Source organism: Muntiacus reevesi, chromosome 3 (assembly GCF_963930625.1).
Source record: "Muntiacus reevesi chromosome 3, mMunRee1.1, whole genome shotgun sequence".
Lineage (NCBI taxonomy): Eukaryota > Metazoa > Chordata > Mammalia > Artiodactyla > Cervidae > Muntiacus > Muntiacus reevesi.
In genome coordinates, this window is record NC_089251.1 from 29,756,956 (window position 1) to 29,773,505 (window position 16,550).

The 16,550-nt window shown below is 47.9% G+C and overlaps 1 long non-coding RNA gene across 3 annotated transcripts in view; it reads right to left on the minus strand.

The window, feature by feature from the left end:
* LOC136163867 (uncharacterized) overlaps positions 1-16,550 on the minus strand; it is a 340,820-nt gene that overhangs the window by 293,947 nt on the left and 30,323 nt on the right. For all 3 annotated transcript variants that reach the window (XR_010662300.1, XR_010662301.1, XR_010662299.1), the window contains exons 2-3: positions 15,774-15,903; positions 5,033-5,440 (exon numbers count right to left, since the gene is read on the minus strand). This is a non-coding gene — a long non-coding RNA (uncharacterized lncRNA). The remainder of the gene's footprint in view (positions 1-5,032; positions 5,441-15,773; positions 15,904-16,550) is intronic.

The following is a 16,550-nucleotide window of genomic DNA, read 5'->3' on the forward strand; positions in this document are numbered from 1 at the left end:
CAAAGCAGCAGAGAGACAGAGAAAATTCAACAAGCAAGAGCTGACACGCAGGTCGTTATCAGGATGACACTGGCCTCCTCCGAGTGGGAGCAGCCTTGCCCCGCCCTGGACAGTCACCACTCTCCCCCTGTGAGGTGTTCACTACCGAGAGCTATAGAGGGTCCCAGATTGTATCCTCTTGCAAACTCACAAGTTACAGAGGTGGGTAGGAGACTCTTGGGCCAGAAACAAAACTCTTTATCCCTCACGGTCACTGAGCAGGCAGCATCAGTATCGCATTTGCATTGGTGCCTCTGGTCCACCCAAGGGGACAATGTGGGGTGGGGGGCGTCCAGGGAATGTGGCGCACACAGGAGGTTTGCTTCACACCTGATGGAATCTAAGCTTAGGAAACCTGAACCTTTTAAAACGGGCATAAATTTACCTGAGGGAGATATTATCTTTATTGGAGGTAAAAATACCTGCCATCTGCTCCTTACCCCAGGGGGAGACACTGTCTGCTTCTTCCAGTGCTGCCTGCTATATGAAAACCCCTAAGACAGGATCTAGAACAAAGGCTGTCAGTGCCTCTGCTGACAAGACTTGCAGGAATGCAAGAAACTTCCCAGAGAACAGTCCCTCCACACTCACAAACTGCAGAGACAAAGAGTCCTACCCTCCCAGGATAGCTCTCATCTCATCCCTAGAGAGAGCAGAGGCTGGAGCAGGCAGGGATGACTCAGGAAGGGGAAGTCCTTGAGCCTGGTCTTGAGGGATGGCCTGATCCCATTCTCTGGGGTGGCTTGTCCTGGAGAATGCCTCCTCCAGATTCCACTCTAAAACATGGATCGGCCAGGATCCAGAGAAGCAAGGATCCCTGGGTGAGCAAATGGAATTCCCCCTGTCCTCCCCCAGAGCAAGAGATGTTCTGCATGCTCAGCTGCTTCAGTCATGTCTGACTCTTCTGCGATCCTGTGAACTGCAGCCCACCCGACTCCTCTCTCCATGGGATTCTCTAGGCAAGAATACTGGAGTGGGTTGTTATGCGCTCCTCCAGGGGATCTTCCCGACCCAGGGATCGAAATCATGTCTCCTGTGTCTCCTGCACTGGCAGGCAGATTCTTTACCACTAGCGCCACCTGGGAAGCCCAAGAGATGCTCTAGTTTTTTTTAACTTTTTAATTTTATATTGGTGTATAGCTGATAAAAATTTTGTGATAGTTTTGGGTAGATAGCAAAGGGACTCAGCCATACATACACACATATCCATTCTCCCCCAAACTCCCCTCCCATCCAGGCTGCCACATGACATTCAGTCTGTTCCCAGTGTCACACAGTAGGTCCTTGCAGGTTATCCATTTTAAATACAGCAGTGTGTACGTGTCCATCCCAAACTCCCTAACTATCCCTTCCCCCCATCCTCCCCTACCCCTTGGCAACCATACGATTGCCTAGAATCTGAATCACATTCGAGGCCATTCTCTTACCACTGAATGAACACCCCTTACAGCTCTCGATCTCTTTCCACTCTGTCTGTGGCATACGGCACACCACCCCCGAGTAACAGCGTCTCCAGAGTTCTCCAAATACAGCCCGGAGGCTCCTGCTCTCCAGGTTCACCCACAGAAGCAGAAAGAGGGGGTAGCAGACTGCAAATGTGCCTTTCTCTTCACCACAGGCAAGTGGTGAGATGTTTAGAACTGGGTCACCTGGCTTATCTTCTGCCCTCACTGAGATTAATTCACAAACGTCGCATTCAGAAGGCAGGCCAGGTGCCATTTCAGTGCCTCTTTGGATCATTTCGCTTCTTCCTACAGGGCCCACCCAGCAGCCAGGACCCTCACAGTCACTCTTCTGAATTATGAATAAGTCATAGCTCATCACACCACCTGCCCTTTCTCCCCGAATTCGGAGCAGGGGTGCGCATGCCATGGCACAGGATCCCCGTCTGATCCGCCTGCTCCTAGGAGCTCTCTAGAGGTTTCCACAAGCCCCTAATCTTCTGTCCCTCGACCCAGGATCTCTTAAACAAATGTTATATAATCAATTATTTCATTGGCCTATTTAATTGATTTATATGCACTTTTAAAAGCTTTACACTGCACAGGGAAACACATCTATCATAATCCTTGATTGAACTGGAAAAAGGAGAAGGGAGAGAGGGAATTAAAACTTATTGAGCGCTTATTATGTGCCAGGTAATACACAAGCTACTTTGCATACATTACTGAGTTTAATCCTCACCACTGCCTTGTGAAGTGAGTTTTCTTTTTCCCTACTCAGTAGATGAGGAGACTCAGACCTGCAGAGGTGAAAGGACCTGCCCATAGTTACAGAGCATCAGCTGGAATAAGCAGATCGAACTGCAGTTCTGAGTCCAAGCCAATATCTACTTCAGGATTTAAATATCAAATGTTTCTGTAAAAAGTTATGAATAAGAAATTTCACCCATTATCATAGCATTGTTTCATTGAGGAAATAAGATCCAGTTGGCATTGCTTCCCTGAACCACATCTTTTACTATAACCGAAGGTGCCCAAGTGCACCATTTCATACCAGTGCCGGGAGGGGAGGCAGGAGGAAGGGACGGCTGAGGGGCAAGGTAGGGTGTTTACAAAGCCTGAGGACTCTCTCTCTAAACATTAACACATTATAGGAAAGTCTTCAACAATTTCTACACAGTGCCACTGTGAAAGGGTAGAGAACCCCAAGAAGGGTTTATAGACAGTAAGTCACTGTGTGTAGGGACAGGGGAACAGCAAAGAACCAGCCGCTCACAGTCCCTCAGAGCCCATATTCTAGAAGCTAAAGTGGTGCTCAAAACCTGAAACAGCCAGTTAGGCACCGCCCTGAGCTGGCAGAACAGACACAAGTGCTGGTGTCTGGGCAAGGTCCAGGGGAAGGGACAGCCAACCTGAAGCCTGAGTGATAAGAGGAGAAGCCCTTTACCTTCCTTTCATGACACAGGTGAGCACCGTCAGTCCAATCACACGGAGCCCCAAGACCAAAGTAAGCCTTGGTCTATTAGTCTGGGTTCTCCAGAGAAGCAGGACCAATAGGATGAGATGATACATAGACAGACAGATAGACAGACAGGTAGGATATATAGAGACAGGGGTTAAAAGGAATTATAAGGAATTGCTTAGTGACATTATAGAGGCTGACAAGGCCCAAGAACCACAAATTTACAAGCTGGAGATCCAGGGGAAAGCCACAGTAAAGTTCCATTTCAAGTTCAAAGGCCCAGAAGCAGAAGAGCCAATAGTGTAAATTCCAGTCTGAGTCTGAGCCAAAGGCAAGAGAAGGCCAATGTGCCAATTCAAAGGCAGTCAGGAAGAGAAGCATTCCTTCTGATTCACAGGGAGGTCAGCCTTTTTGTTCTATTCAGACCTTCAGCTGATTGGATGAGGCCCACTCACACCAGGGAGGGCAATCTGCTTTACTCAGTCTATCAGCTCAAATGTTAATCTCATCCAAAACACCTTCACATACCCAGAACACATCCAGAATATGGTCTGACTGAATATTTAAGCACCCCATGGTCCATCAGGTTGACACATAAAATTAATCATCACACCTGGGAATGTATTTACCCCTTTACTAAGTAGAATCAAACTGCTGAGTTTTTTGACTTCTGCATCTATTTTGTAGTTTTTCTGTCTCTTATTACCAGACTGTCACTGCTGATACCCTCTGCCCCGGCCCATAGAAGGACCTCTCCTCACTTCTAATTCACTCTGGGTTTGAAAACAAGAGTGCTGCTCTAGCTGGAATTTAAGAACTTGAACGAATACACAGACTTGGAGGTAAAATGCTTGAGACGTAGAGCAAATATTTTGTGACATCTCTTTTATCTTCTCAAAGGGAACTTTTTTCACGTCTATTCTGATTCTTAACGCTGTGATCTAGATAAGGCAAGTTACCAGATAATATGAAGACTTTCTGTATGAGGATTGAAATAATAATAGAGGGCAAGTCACAGATAGCAATGCTTTGACAACTTCAGGGGGCAATTTGGTATTCAGGAATCACAAAATGCAACAAAAGTGAAAACAGGCAGCTAAACAGAACTGATCCTCCCAGCTTTTTTTGGTCTCTTTAAATTATCCTAGGAAGAATAATTTCTTCCAAAGCCAACAGAATGAATCTTCACTGTGACTTCCCAGGCAATAAGCTAGTCAGGTCCTAACCAAAGAGTTTCTGGAGACAATGGGTTTTTACTCTTAAAAATAATCAGAATATTCAGTACTTAACACAAACACAAGAAGTAGCAACCATTCAGCTTGGCACCATTTTATCAAGTGTGAGTGTCAAATTTTTTATAGCTTCAAATTAACAACAAGGAGCTGTAATTTTTGTGTTTGTTTGTTTAAAAGACCAGCAGAGATTTTTCTTTTTGCTTGTTTAAGCTTCATTTAATTCAAGCTCCAATCTGCCCCTCTTTGATTGCATTTCCAAATCCTAAATAAAAGTGATAAGTCCTTCTGCCAATTGTAACAAACTGCTGGTGCCAGTTATTGCTTTTTGGGAAAAAAAAAAAAGAAGGGAAAAGCAAAAAAAAGAAAAAAATCTCTTAATACTTAGCTGACAGCTATATCCAAAAGGGGGGAGAAAACCCTGGCCTTTCAAAGCCACCCGATATATTTGTAACAACCTCTTTACTGAGTTCATGTATCTTCTTTATTGTTCTTCATAAACAGGCTATTGGATCTCTCTAGCTTGCAATGTGAAAAATGAAAGAATTTCCTCCCATCCATGCCTCTCTCATCTCATAATTGTTTTGTTCTGAGAGGTAGGGGAGACCCGTATAAATGTCTCTGCTATTTTATTTGTCCTCTCCAAGCCCATTCATGCTTTTCTCCAGGGCTTTTGACTCCTGCTCTGTTCCTGCCTGAACCTCTATCTGCTTACTGTTCTCTGCATCAAACCCCACTAAAGTGTTTGAGATTTCATTTCAGAGGGTGATGTAAGAGAGATAAGAGTCAAAGGCATTTGAAAAGCCACTTTCCAGCGTGTCTGTGCTGGGTAGGTTGGAGGGGGAGGCACAGCTCACCTGACATCACAGAGAACATCCTGGCTCAGGTCTGTAGCATCCACTTCTCTTCTCTGTTCTTTCCGGAGGGCCCTGCGGCTGTGCCTTCTGCTCCTGCTGCTGCAGCTTCAGAGGCTTCTCCATCTCTCTGAGTTCCAGCCTCATCGCCGTCCCCATGAAACTGAGGTCCGCCCACGACAAGAACAGCCCTTGTCAGGAACAGGCAGGTCTGAGAGCCTGTGGAGTGGCTTGTTGGGGAAAAGGCAAAATTTTTCAATGTGGTACATTGTCCTATAAATGTAGCAGATGCCCACTCCAGGAAGAGGTCCTGGAAAGGAGTCTGGAGTAGGTGGAAGCTGTTCACTAAACTTTGATTCTTCAATGATAGGCATCAGAGTCAGCATCTTAGACTTGAGTACTGGAGTAGTTCTATGTAAAGGAGAAAAAAAAAAAAAAAACAACTATTGAATACTCATTAGTCAGGCTTGGCTGTGATACCACTGTGTAACAAATAGTCCCCAAATCTCAGTGGCTTACAACAGACATTTCTTTCTGTTCACTCTTGGGTCCATAGGTTAGCTAGACTCGACTGGGCTTGGATTAGGTCTGCTCCATGTATGTCTCCATAATGGAACTGTGAATTACACAGGATATATGGATCTCATGGTGCAGGCAGAAGCAGCAGAGGGCAAACCCAAACATTCAAGCTTGGACACACCCCCACTTCTGTACACTGGTTACATGGCTGCGCTGGAAGTGAATGAGGCAAATATACAAATATACACCATCCTAAGGAGGAAGAGAAAGGGATACTGAGTGATGATTTGTTCAACAACAATCCTCTCATACACAAATACACACACATACACACAGGGTCAGAGAGAACTTCTTTCCAGGGAGGCAATAAATCCTGCAAAACAGAAGTTGCTTGCTCTTCCTACCTACCCCTGGCTATTAGGAGCAGCTCAACAAAGATATTTTCAGATGTGGGACTGAAAGTAACTTTAAATGCCACTTAGTCCTACATCTTCACCAAGGAAAGTTTTTAGTAACAGCTCCCATGATGGGAGGCCACATCCTTAAAAGAAACCCATTCCAAGCACACAAAATGAGCCTTCCACAGTACGGCAATGCCTCAGATGTTAGTGGCCAGCTCTTAGGGTATCACTTAAGCCTTTCCTTTTCCGAGTGAAAAGCCCTGAGTGTCTTTCCCTCAAAGCCCATGGTTTGGAGTCAGTCTCCTCTAGGCACGTGCTCTTTGTTAATGCATTTCTTATACTGAGAACCCAGCCCAGAACTCCAGAACCACAACATTTATGTTAGCAGAGTGGGGTGATCCTTTTCCCCTTCCCAGAGAGGGACCACTCAGGTTGAGCTTAAAATGATCTCAAGTCAAGACACTCTTACAAATGTTGCTAAACCACTCATTGGTCAACTACGTATGGAGAGCTCATGACACAGGCTGCATTCTGCAAGGCGCTGGGGACAGAGTGGTCAGCAAAGTTGACATACATGGTCCTGGCTCTCATGGAGGCTATTTGGACAGACAGAGAAGAAATAAGTAAAGAGACAAAAAAAATAGAAAATGGAATAGACAGTGGGAAGAAGGAAGAGGGAAGGCGGTATGAGAGAAAGTGGCAGGGGAAGGCCCCTCCAGAAAGGGAATCCTGAAGTCCAGGACGAGGGTCAACAGGAAGAGGGCAAAGAGGACCCCCGGAAGCTGCCTGGGCAGGAGGCAGCCCTTGGGGATGAAGGATGGAGGTGTGAAGGCAGCTGAAGGCAGGCTATGTGGCAGGGCCTGGTGAACAGGGAAGAGGCACACAGATCAGGCAGAGGGTCAGCAGGTCTGTTTGGCCGTGAAGGTAGCAGAGTTAATTCTGAGAGACTGATGCTTGAAGCAGTAAAGGGCATGATGTGACACGGACCTTGAAGAGGCCCCTGGCATTCCGAGTGTGTGCATCTGAGTGTGTGTATCTGTGCATGTGGATCCGTGCAGCCCTTGGAGGAAAGAAGGCCCAGCTGGAGAGCTTGATGCCGTCCCAACTGAGTTTCCCTCTGTAAATATGTGTCCTGTGATCCAGCCTGTTGGCCAATAGCCAGCTTTTTCTCTCAGCTCCATGCCTCCAACATGGGTCAGGCCAGGAGGAAATGTGACTCAGGTGAGCAGCAGAGACCCTCAGGCACATCACCTGAGATAGAAAAAGTACAAAACTCTGGCAGAAGAACTTTAAAGCAGAACTTTCAGCAGCCATGATTTTCAGGAACAAATGGTTCGCTTCTTCCTAAACAGCCAGCCCAATGTTGAGGAACATATCTTGGGTGATGAGCAACAGGCGTACAGACCACACCCTCAGGAAAGAGAAATGCAAAGCACTATCCTAACCAGATGAGCTGGAGGCCACCTGCAGTTACCAGACACCCCTGGAGTCTTGTCCAACAGGGAGGTGGAAAGCTCTGTGCTGTGTTTTAACCAGACCCGCCAACGTGTGCATGTGACCCCCGCTTGGTGGGCTGGTGCTCTGCCTGCTGGGGTAGCCCTGCTTCCACCTTCTCCACCAGCCATCACCATGGGCCACCGCACAGGTCTGGACCACGGGGACAGGACGGGAGGAGACCAAAGGACCAGTGAGGAAGTAGGCGGCCCTTTGAGCAGAGCCCAGGGTGCAAGGACACTTGAGAAGGACACTTTATACCCATGGGGATAAAGGAGTAGCTGTCAGCACAGATGAGACAGGCAGAGGAAGTGCTATGGACAATCAGAGGCTGAAAGTTACAAGGGACCCTCCTGAGCTCACATGCAGGAGGGTTCTTATATACACAGGAGATACCTGCTGATCTGCTAGGAGTCCAGGAAGACCTGGCAAGGCTCACCTGACCAAAAAAATATATAGATAGATAGATAGATATAGGTATAGGTATCAATAGACATAGATATACAGATAGATAGAGATACTGATACAGGTGCATTTTCCCCAGCAAGCACCTATTTTTTCAGTGAGTGACCTTCCCCAAGGAAAAAGGTACTCTGGAAAAGCAGGTAATGACTGAGACCCACACCTTGGGGTGGGCACAGCTTTTGTGGAGAACAGAGGTTAAGTTCAGTTCAATTAAGTCACTCAGTCATGTCCGACTCTTTGCAACCCCATGGACTACAGCACACCAGGCTTCCCTGGTTCATCACTAACTCCCAGAGCTTGCTCAAACTCATGTCCATTGAGTCAGTGATACCATTCAACCATCTCATCCTCTGTATCCCCTTCTCCTCCTGCCTTCCATCTTTCCCAGCATCAGTGTCTTTTACGAATGAGTCAGTTTTTTGCATCAGGTGACCAAAGTATTGGAGTTTCAGCTTCAGCATCAGTCCTTCCAATGAACATCCAGGGTTGATTTCCATTAGGATGGATTGGTTTGACCTCCCTGCAGTCCAAGGGACTCTCGAGTCTTCTCCAGCATCACAGAGGTAAAGAGAGGACCAAAGGATGCTCTGTCTTATCTGTGGCTTTTCTCTGCCTCCTCCCCCACCCAGCCTCAGGAAGATTCTGCTTTCATCCTATCATGTCCTTCTTCCTTACTTCAGCCTCCTGATCTTGCCTAAGTAATACAAAGACTTCAAGGGTCAAACCCAAGTGATCAAGAAGGAGGTATTTCAAACTTCTTATCCTCATTACACTTTTCAAAGAGAAAACAGGTTTTAAATCAATATGTATGGTACAATCCTATCTTTAAAAATATATTATTTATTACTAAAATGGGCAGAGCATTTCTATGTGCTTATGTAGAGAGGGGGAGAAAAGTCTGATAGAAAACAGAGGATTTTTAGGGCAGTGAAACTCTGTATGGCACTATGAGAGTGGGCGTGTGTCATTACATTGATGTTTAGTCACTAAGTCATACCTGATGCTTTGTGACCCCATGGACTGTAGCCTGCCAGGCTCCTCTGTCCATGGGATTTCCCAGGCAAGAATACTAGAGTGTATCCTTCTCTAGAGGATCTTCCCCACCCAGGGATTGAACCCGAGTCTCCTGCACGGCAGGTGGATTCTTTACCACTGAGTCACCAGGAAAGCCCTGCATGTCATTATGCATGTTCCCAAATCGATAGAGTGTACACCAGAAGTGAACCCAAATGTAAACCGTGGGCTTTGAGTGATAATCACGCATCAATATAGGTTCATCAACAGTAACACCTGTCCCTCGGGGAGGTTGATCATGGGGGAGGCTGTGCATGTGGCGGGGGGGGCACAGAATATGTGGGAGCTCTCCATACCTTCCTCTCCATTTAAGAGTAAACCGAAAATCACATTAGTTTTTTTCTTTAAAATATAATCTTTTATATGGAATCTAGAAAATGTTACTGATGGACCTATTTGCAGGGCAGGAATAGAGAATGGAAATGTGGACTTGGGGAGTAGGGAGAGGAGAGTAGGATGAATGGAGAGAATAGCATTGATATACAGACACTACCATGTATAGTTAGTGGGGAGATGCTGTAGAGTTCAGGGAACCCAGCTCAGTGCTCTGTGATGACCTAGATAGGTGGGATGGGGTGGGGGGTGGGGGGCGGCCAGAGGCACACTCACAAAGAAGGGGAGATATGTGTGTGTGTGTGTGTGTGTGTGTGTGTGTGTGAAAGTTGTTCAGTCGTGTCCGACTCTTTGTGACCCCATGGACTATACAATCCATGGAATTCTCTAGGCCAGAATACTGGAGTGGGTAGCTGTACCCTTCTCCAGGGGATCTTCCCCACCCAGGGATTGAACCCAGGTCTCCCACATTACAGGCAGACTCTTTACCAGTTGAGCCACTAGGGAAGCCCCGGATATATGTATACATATAGCTGATTCACTTTGCTATACAACAGAAACTAACATGACATTATTAAGCAATTACATTCCAATAAAAAAATAAACATTACCTTTTGTATTTAATATATGTATATACATAATTTTTATATTTTTAGAAGTTTAGCAGATATTTATCAGAGAGATCACAGTCTTCTGAGTTCATTCACTCCCTTGGATATTTACAGGGACCTCCTATGAGAGGTACCTTACCAAAATTGAGCATTAGAATTTAATTAATTTAATATAAGTGATTTTCTTTCTTCATTCTCTCTTTTTTGCTTATCTCCATTTTCTCATTTTTGAAGTCAACATGTAGTGATAATGAAAGTGAAAGTGTTAGTCACTGTGTCGTGTCCGACTCTGCGACTCCACGGACTGTAGCCCGCCAGGCTCCTCTGTCCATGGAATTCTCCAGGCAAGAATACTGGAGTGGGTTGCCATTTCCTCCACCAGGGGATCTTCCCAACCCAGGGATTGAACCCAGGTCTCCTAGCATTTCAGGCAGAGTCTTTACCATCTGAGCCACCAGGGAAGCCCCATAGTGATAATGAACCAAAGCAAAAGAGCTTCAGAGCGGTTCTCCTCCACCCTCTGCTCCTGCTTCCTTCTCCAGTTCTCATAGCCCAGGCTAGGCACCTGGTGGAGAGGCCTCAGACTTCTGCTATAGTGTTTGGACGGGAACTCCCTGCTCCGCTCTTGGCCCTAGAATCCCCTTGGAGCTCAGAGGAAGCCCCACTCAGCCTCCCCAGCCCCCTCAGGGACACCGAGGGCTAGGATTTGAGTGGCTGTGAAGAGCCCTGTCATCTCACCACAGTAATATGGTTCTCAGTTCATGCAGCACTGGAGAGGCAACAAAGGAGATAAATGGAATTTCTGCTCACTGAGTTGATGATAATAATAAATAAGGCCTTTTCTCCAAAGGCTTGAAATCTGTTGGCTCATTTCAATGCACAAAATTATTCATTTAAAAAATCCTCCCCACAGACTTGAAGTAGGTGGGGGATTAGTAATCATTAACCCCATTTTGCAGATGGAGAAATCAGGACCCAGCAGGAGCCGGAGCTCATAACCACTGGCAGAGCAGGTATCCTGCCTCCCTGGCCAGTACCCTATGTGGAGAGGGGCCGATCGCAGCCTCGATCTGGCACTGGAACCCAGGCCCAGAAAGTGATCCTTGTATCCCCAAGAGTCCAGGCTGCATTCTCTACCTCGTCCTCTAAAGGCATCCCTCCTTGGACCCAGAGCTCCCAGAGGACCCAAAAACCATCTCTTCCTATCTCTCTGTCCTCCCAAGACTGAACAGACGGAGGGCAGAGTCAACACATCCCTTCTGCCGCCCTGATGCTGACTGTGCTCAGGACCAGGCCCCCAAAGGCTTCGGATGCTTGGTGAAGGATGCTGCATGGGTCGGCTGAACCGTGGCAGAATATCTTCTCTGGTTCCGGCTCTTATATTTGACAGAACACCGCCCAGGGAGGCCGAGGCCGTCATGTGGCTCCGAGCCGGGAGAGGACATCCTTCTCCAGCTCTGCCTTTGCCTGTCAAAGCTTCCAGCCTCAGGTAACCATGGTAATCACCAGTACTAACCACGGCAGAGACAGGAGCCTCAGCAGGCCAGCTCTGACCCGCTCCCACAGCAGACGGCGCGCCAGCTTCCGGCAGCACGTCGGATCCCCGACTGCCCCTCTGCTGCTGGTGTCCAGGGACTGCGAAGGATGGTCTGTCTACTAAACCCAGGAGTCAGTGCTGGAGGGAGAGAATAGGCCTAAACCTCTCCCACCGCCAGCAGAGCCTGAGTCAGCCAAAGGTCGAGGATGTGGCCCAAGGATGAAGCCATGATGGTGGTGGCCAAGGACCAGGGCTTTGTGCCCTGCACTTCCCATCCTGTCCCAGCCCTGCCTCCAGAGATGGCAGCCACCAGCCGTCACCACGGGAGGCCAGTCTGACTTGAAGCCGTGGGAGAGTTTCCTGGCCGGAAATTAGGGGCATGCACAAGTAATCTTTTGCTACCCTTGACCTGAGGGCCAAGCCAAAATGGCCACGGTGGAGTCATTCTTGTGAAACGTGGGTGCTGCCCCTCTGACCCACCCCCACGGTGCTCCTCAGCTCCAGGGGTGCCACGTTTGCGACATCGGGAGACTCTGTCCCCAGGTCTCTGACACCAGCGACTACTCATCCTACCAACCCGGCCTCAGTTTTTCCTAAACCTGCTCCTCATCCCTCCCTCCTAGAAGCACTAAACTTTTTTTCCCCCAGGTGGCAGAGAGTTGAGAATCTGTCCAGAACACGGGGCGTATCCCTTGGAGCTCCGAGGGCCAGAGCAAGCTCCCCGCGGGGGACAGAGGAGGCCTTTGCCAGGTCCTCGGGCACGGGGAGCAAAGGAGAACTGCTGGGAGCCGCTGGAATCCCCACTGCAGCCCCCATCCCCCGCCCCCCGCACCCCCCCCCCCGCACCCCCCTCCCCCACCAGGGTTTGCAACAGCCTGAGGCCGCATCCTGGACTCAAGGGCTCTGCAAATTCGCGACAAACAACACTGAGGATGCTTGAGTCCAGCTGCTTCTGAGAAATCGTTACATGGGAAAAGTCCAAGGAGCTGGTTTCCCAAGAAACCCCAAGCCCCGGCGGCCGCCAGGTCCAGCTGCCGCTGGGAGCCCAGCCCGGTGGCGGAGAACGACGCGGCGCTCCCTCTAGCGGCGAGCATCCCGCACTGCGCCCGGGGCTTGCCAGCGAGCCTTCCCGCTGGCAGACGCTCCTGCCTGGACCGCGCGCCTTGCCCGAGGGGGAGGTGGTGACCCCCTCACTTCTGGGGAGCAGGGCCACCGCACCCGGGCGAGGGAAAAACCCGTGCCTCAGCGGAGGAGCTCCTCCGGCCTCAAGCCGCTCCCAGCCTGAAGTTCGCAGCAGATCCGCTGCCCCGGGACGGGGGGGGGGGGGGGGGGGGGGGGGGGAGACACGCCTCCAAGCAGCCTTGGCGGGACCAGGAAGGCTTTGTGGCTCGCCCCAAACTGAGCCCTCTGCAAGGTCTCTGGGCAACTCTGCCAACTCGAGCTGTCTCATCAGGACCGCCACCCCACAACCCTGCGCCTGTCCGCAGCAGCCCACTCCCAGCCCCTACCACAGTTGGGTCACATGTCCCACCCACCCCGTGGGCGCACACTCTCTTGTTCGTCTGTTTGCTGAGTACCACGCACGGTGACTGTTGAATTGGCATACCAATGAAGACCAGCGTTTGCTCTGCCCAAAGGCGCTCCTCCTCAGAGAGGCTCTCTCTTGCCAGAATCCCCAGGACACTCTATCGGTGCCCAGGAAGTTGGGTTCAGTCTTGACTGCACTCACCATTTCCATATCTTCTTTCCACCCTGCTCTGCCCCCAAAGCAAGCTCTTTGAGGATGAAGGGTCTGCCTACCTTATCTCTGGGTTGGGGGTCTCTAGAAGAATGCTGAGAAAAGAGTTTAAGTGAAGGGAAGGAGGAAGGGATGAAGAGAGAAGGAGAGAGAGATGGAGGACTTTTCATTCACGTCCAGCCAAAGCTAGCCTTTTATTCACACCCACTCTGAATGGCCTGTTCAGTCATGCCACCATCAGAGAGAGCCAGGGGTACTTTTACACTCGTTTAAATCAATGTTAATAGCTTTATTGAAATGTAATTCACATTCCATACAATTCACCCATTTAAAGTGCAATTCAGTGATTTTTTTTCCTATATTCAAAGACTTGTACATCCATCACCACCACCGTTTTCCTGACCCCACGTAGAAACTCTACTGCCATTCACAGTCACTCATTCCCTCCCAATCCCCCAGCCCTCAGCAACAATCAAGTTACTCTTTTCGTCTCCATGGATTTGCCCATGCTGGACATTTCATGTAAAAGCAGTCATACAATCTGTGGTCTTTAGTGAGGGCTTCTTTCCCTTAGCATCGTGCTCTCAAGGCTCATTGATGTTGCAGCATGTGTCAGTACTTAATTTCTTTTTATAATAATATTCCATGGTATGGATATATACATTTTATCTATTTATCAGTTGATGAACATTTGGGCTTTTTGCACTTTGGGCTGTGATGAATAATTTTATTTTTATAGTTAAAAAAAAAAAAAACAGAACAAAACTGCTTGATGTTTTCCCTGCCTCCAAAGAAGATAGGAAGTAGTTTATTCTGAAAAATGGCAAAGATACAATCAAATCCAAGATGATTCACATATGACTGTTTAATTTTGAGCTTCTTCCATGTCTCAGGCAGGGTGCTAGGTACTTTCACAAAACATTATCTGTTTTTAACAGAACATTTTGAGCTAATTTTTGCATGACAATAGTCCCAGTTTAGCTGTAAGTTTCTTCACAGCCAAGGCAAAGAGGAATATACATTATATTGCTGTCCTACTGGCATCACTGTTGGGTTGGAACCGGCTCTCAGATTCACTCTTCTCCTAGAATTAGAAGAGCAAAGCAGCTCTTTGGTTTTCCATCAAGCATAGAGCCTTATTCCCACACCTCATGCTTGTTATCCACGTGCTCGGTTAACCACTGATATCACCCAGCCACTATTCAGCTTGCCCAGATCACTTTCATATCCATGATCTCTTTCAACCCAACGGGGCAGTGCCTGAGCTGTGTTACTACTAGCACTGTTCTGCATGTCTTCAGTGTTTCTTCAGCAAATGTTTGTTTTCAGTTGAGTACTATGGGTCCAGGTGAACAAGATAGATACAGCATTGCTACTCAGAACTCGGCCCAGAGAGGAAACCAGACACTAAACAAGCAGACAACTAAGTAATCCCCAAAGCGAAAGTGCTGGGAATAAAACCAATAGGAGGCAGTGATGGAGAACATCCAAGTGGGCAAAGAATAAACTCACCTGAATAATCAGGAGCATCCTCCCTAAGACGGGGTTTTCAACTGCAGTTCTAAGAAGGAGACAAGCCATGTGGTCAGAGGGACTCTGTTCCCCACAGAGGGAATGGCCTGAGCAAGAACTTTAGGGAGGAAGAGCCTGGTATGGTCCAGGAAGGGGTGGTGGAGGGGGAAGAGGAGCCACTGTGGCTAGAAGCAGAGATGGGGAAGGGGTACCAGACAGGACAGCAGAGGTGCCCAGGGGCGGATCAGGAAGGGCCTAACCAACCAAGAAGAGGAGTTGGGGTTTTATTTTCAGTGCAATTAAATTCAGTGAAAAGTTTTAGAAACGAGAGTAGTGGGATCCAATTTAAGTTTTAAAAAGACTGCTGTGTGGAGGATGGACTGCAGAGCAAGAGAAGAGGCAGGAAACTCTACTGGGAGGTTCTCAGGGGGTCTGGGAAGAGATGCCCATTATGGACAAGGTGAAGAGAGTCACTTTGCAGAGAAGGCATAAAGAAGAGGGCTACATCACAGGTGGCTCCTGATTTGGATTTGTGTAACTAGGGAAAGGACAGTGCCATCTACTAAGGTGGAAGGGTGGAGAAGAAATGGGTTAGGAGAAATGTCAAGAGCTCTGTTAGAGACACAGTTGGTTTAAGATGCTTGTGTAACCCCCACCTGGAAAGGTCAAACCAGCAACTGGATAGGAGCCTGGAGCTCTGAGAAGAGGCCTTCCTAAGATGCAAATTAGGGACTGTCAGCATGGAGGTGGCATTTAAAGGCATGGGTATGGATGAGATCACCTGGGGAGATCTCTGAAGCTTTTGAAGCTTTTCTCTATATCTGTGCCTTCCAAGTGTCAAAACAAGTCAATTCTGTCAGTTTAAAGAGGGAAAAAACTCACAGATGATACTAGCCATTTGGTCCCATGTAAATAAAACTTTGATTAAGCAACTTTTTTTATAGTCAACCACACGTTTGATTCTATGTGTGCGGACACACATAGAGTGTATCCCGCTGATCAGGTAAGAGCAAAGGAAACTGAGGCAGCAGGCCAGACTCAGGACAGCAAGTGGGCTTACCCTTAAAACAGAGAAACATCCTCCTATCAGGCAGTCAGACTTCACATCGCTAGGTCACCGCTGCAGCAGAAATGTTGTTACAACACAGCCATCACTGACCAGCAACAAGACTGGGATGATGCTCTCAGGGCTAAAAATAAGAAACAGAAGCTCCATGTGTCCACACTCAGGTACAAAGGGGAAGTAACATGTCCAGCCAGTTTTGACCATCCATATACACCCCCATCACCATCTTCACCATCATCACTCTGCTGATAGAAGAGACATCTTTTGTCCAGTATATGTCTGCAGGAAAAAAAAATCCCCAAGTCTTATTTTTCTGCAAAAAAATGAGCCCTTACTAAAATTATTTGCTCTGGGCCCATTAAGAAAAGATGGTATATTTCTGTAATTCTGAGAAACAATCACATTGTTTTCATGATTTTTCAGGAAAAGCTGGGTGAAAACAAAAGGCTTCTCAAGAATCCCTTCCCAGAAGCCAAGGCAACTCTAACTTTCGCTGTTTATGAATGAGGTGACTCAGTCTCTTCCGTCCGCCACAGGCCCAACCATGGCAGCTGTGGGTGGCTGACAGTCTAAGTTAGGAAGGCAAGAATTAGCAATGGGTTTGTTCATTTTGTTCACTTTGTTCAGAAACAGCTTTGTCCTGTCATTCCTGAATGATAAGGGTGATTCAGATATAAATGAATTAGTGTCGGGAGGAAAAGAAAAATGTCACCAATCACACGGTCATCGGTTGTTGATCGTGACAAGGGGCCAAGGTGGATGATGCCAGAG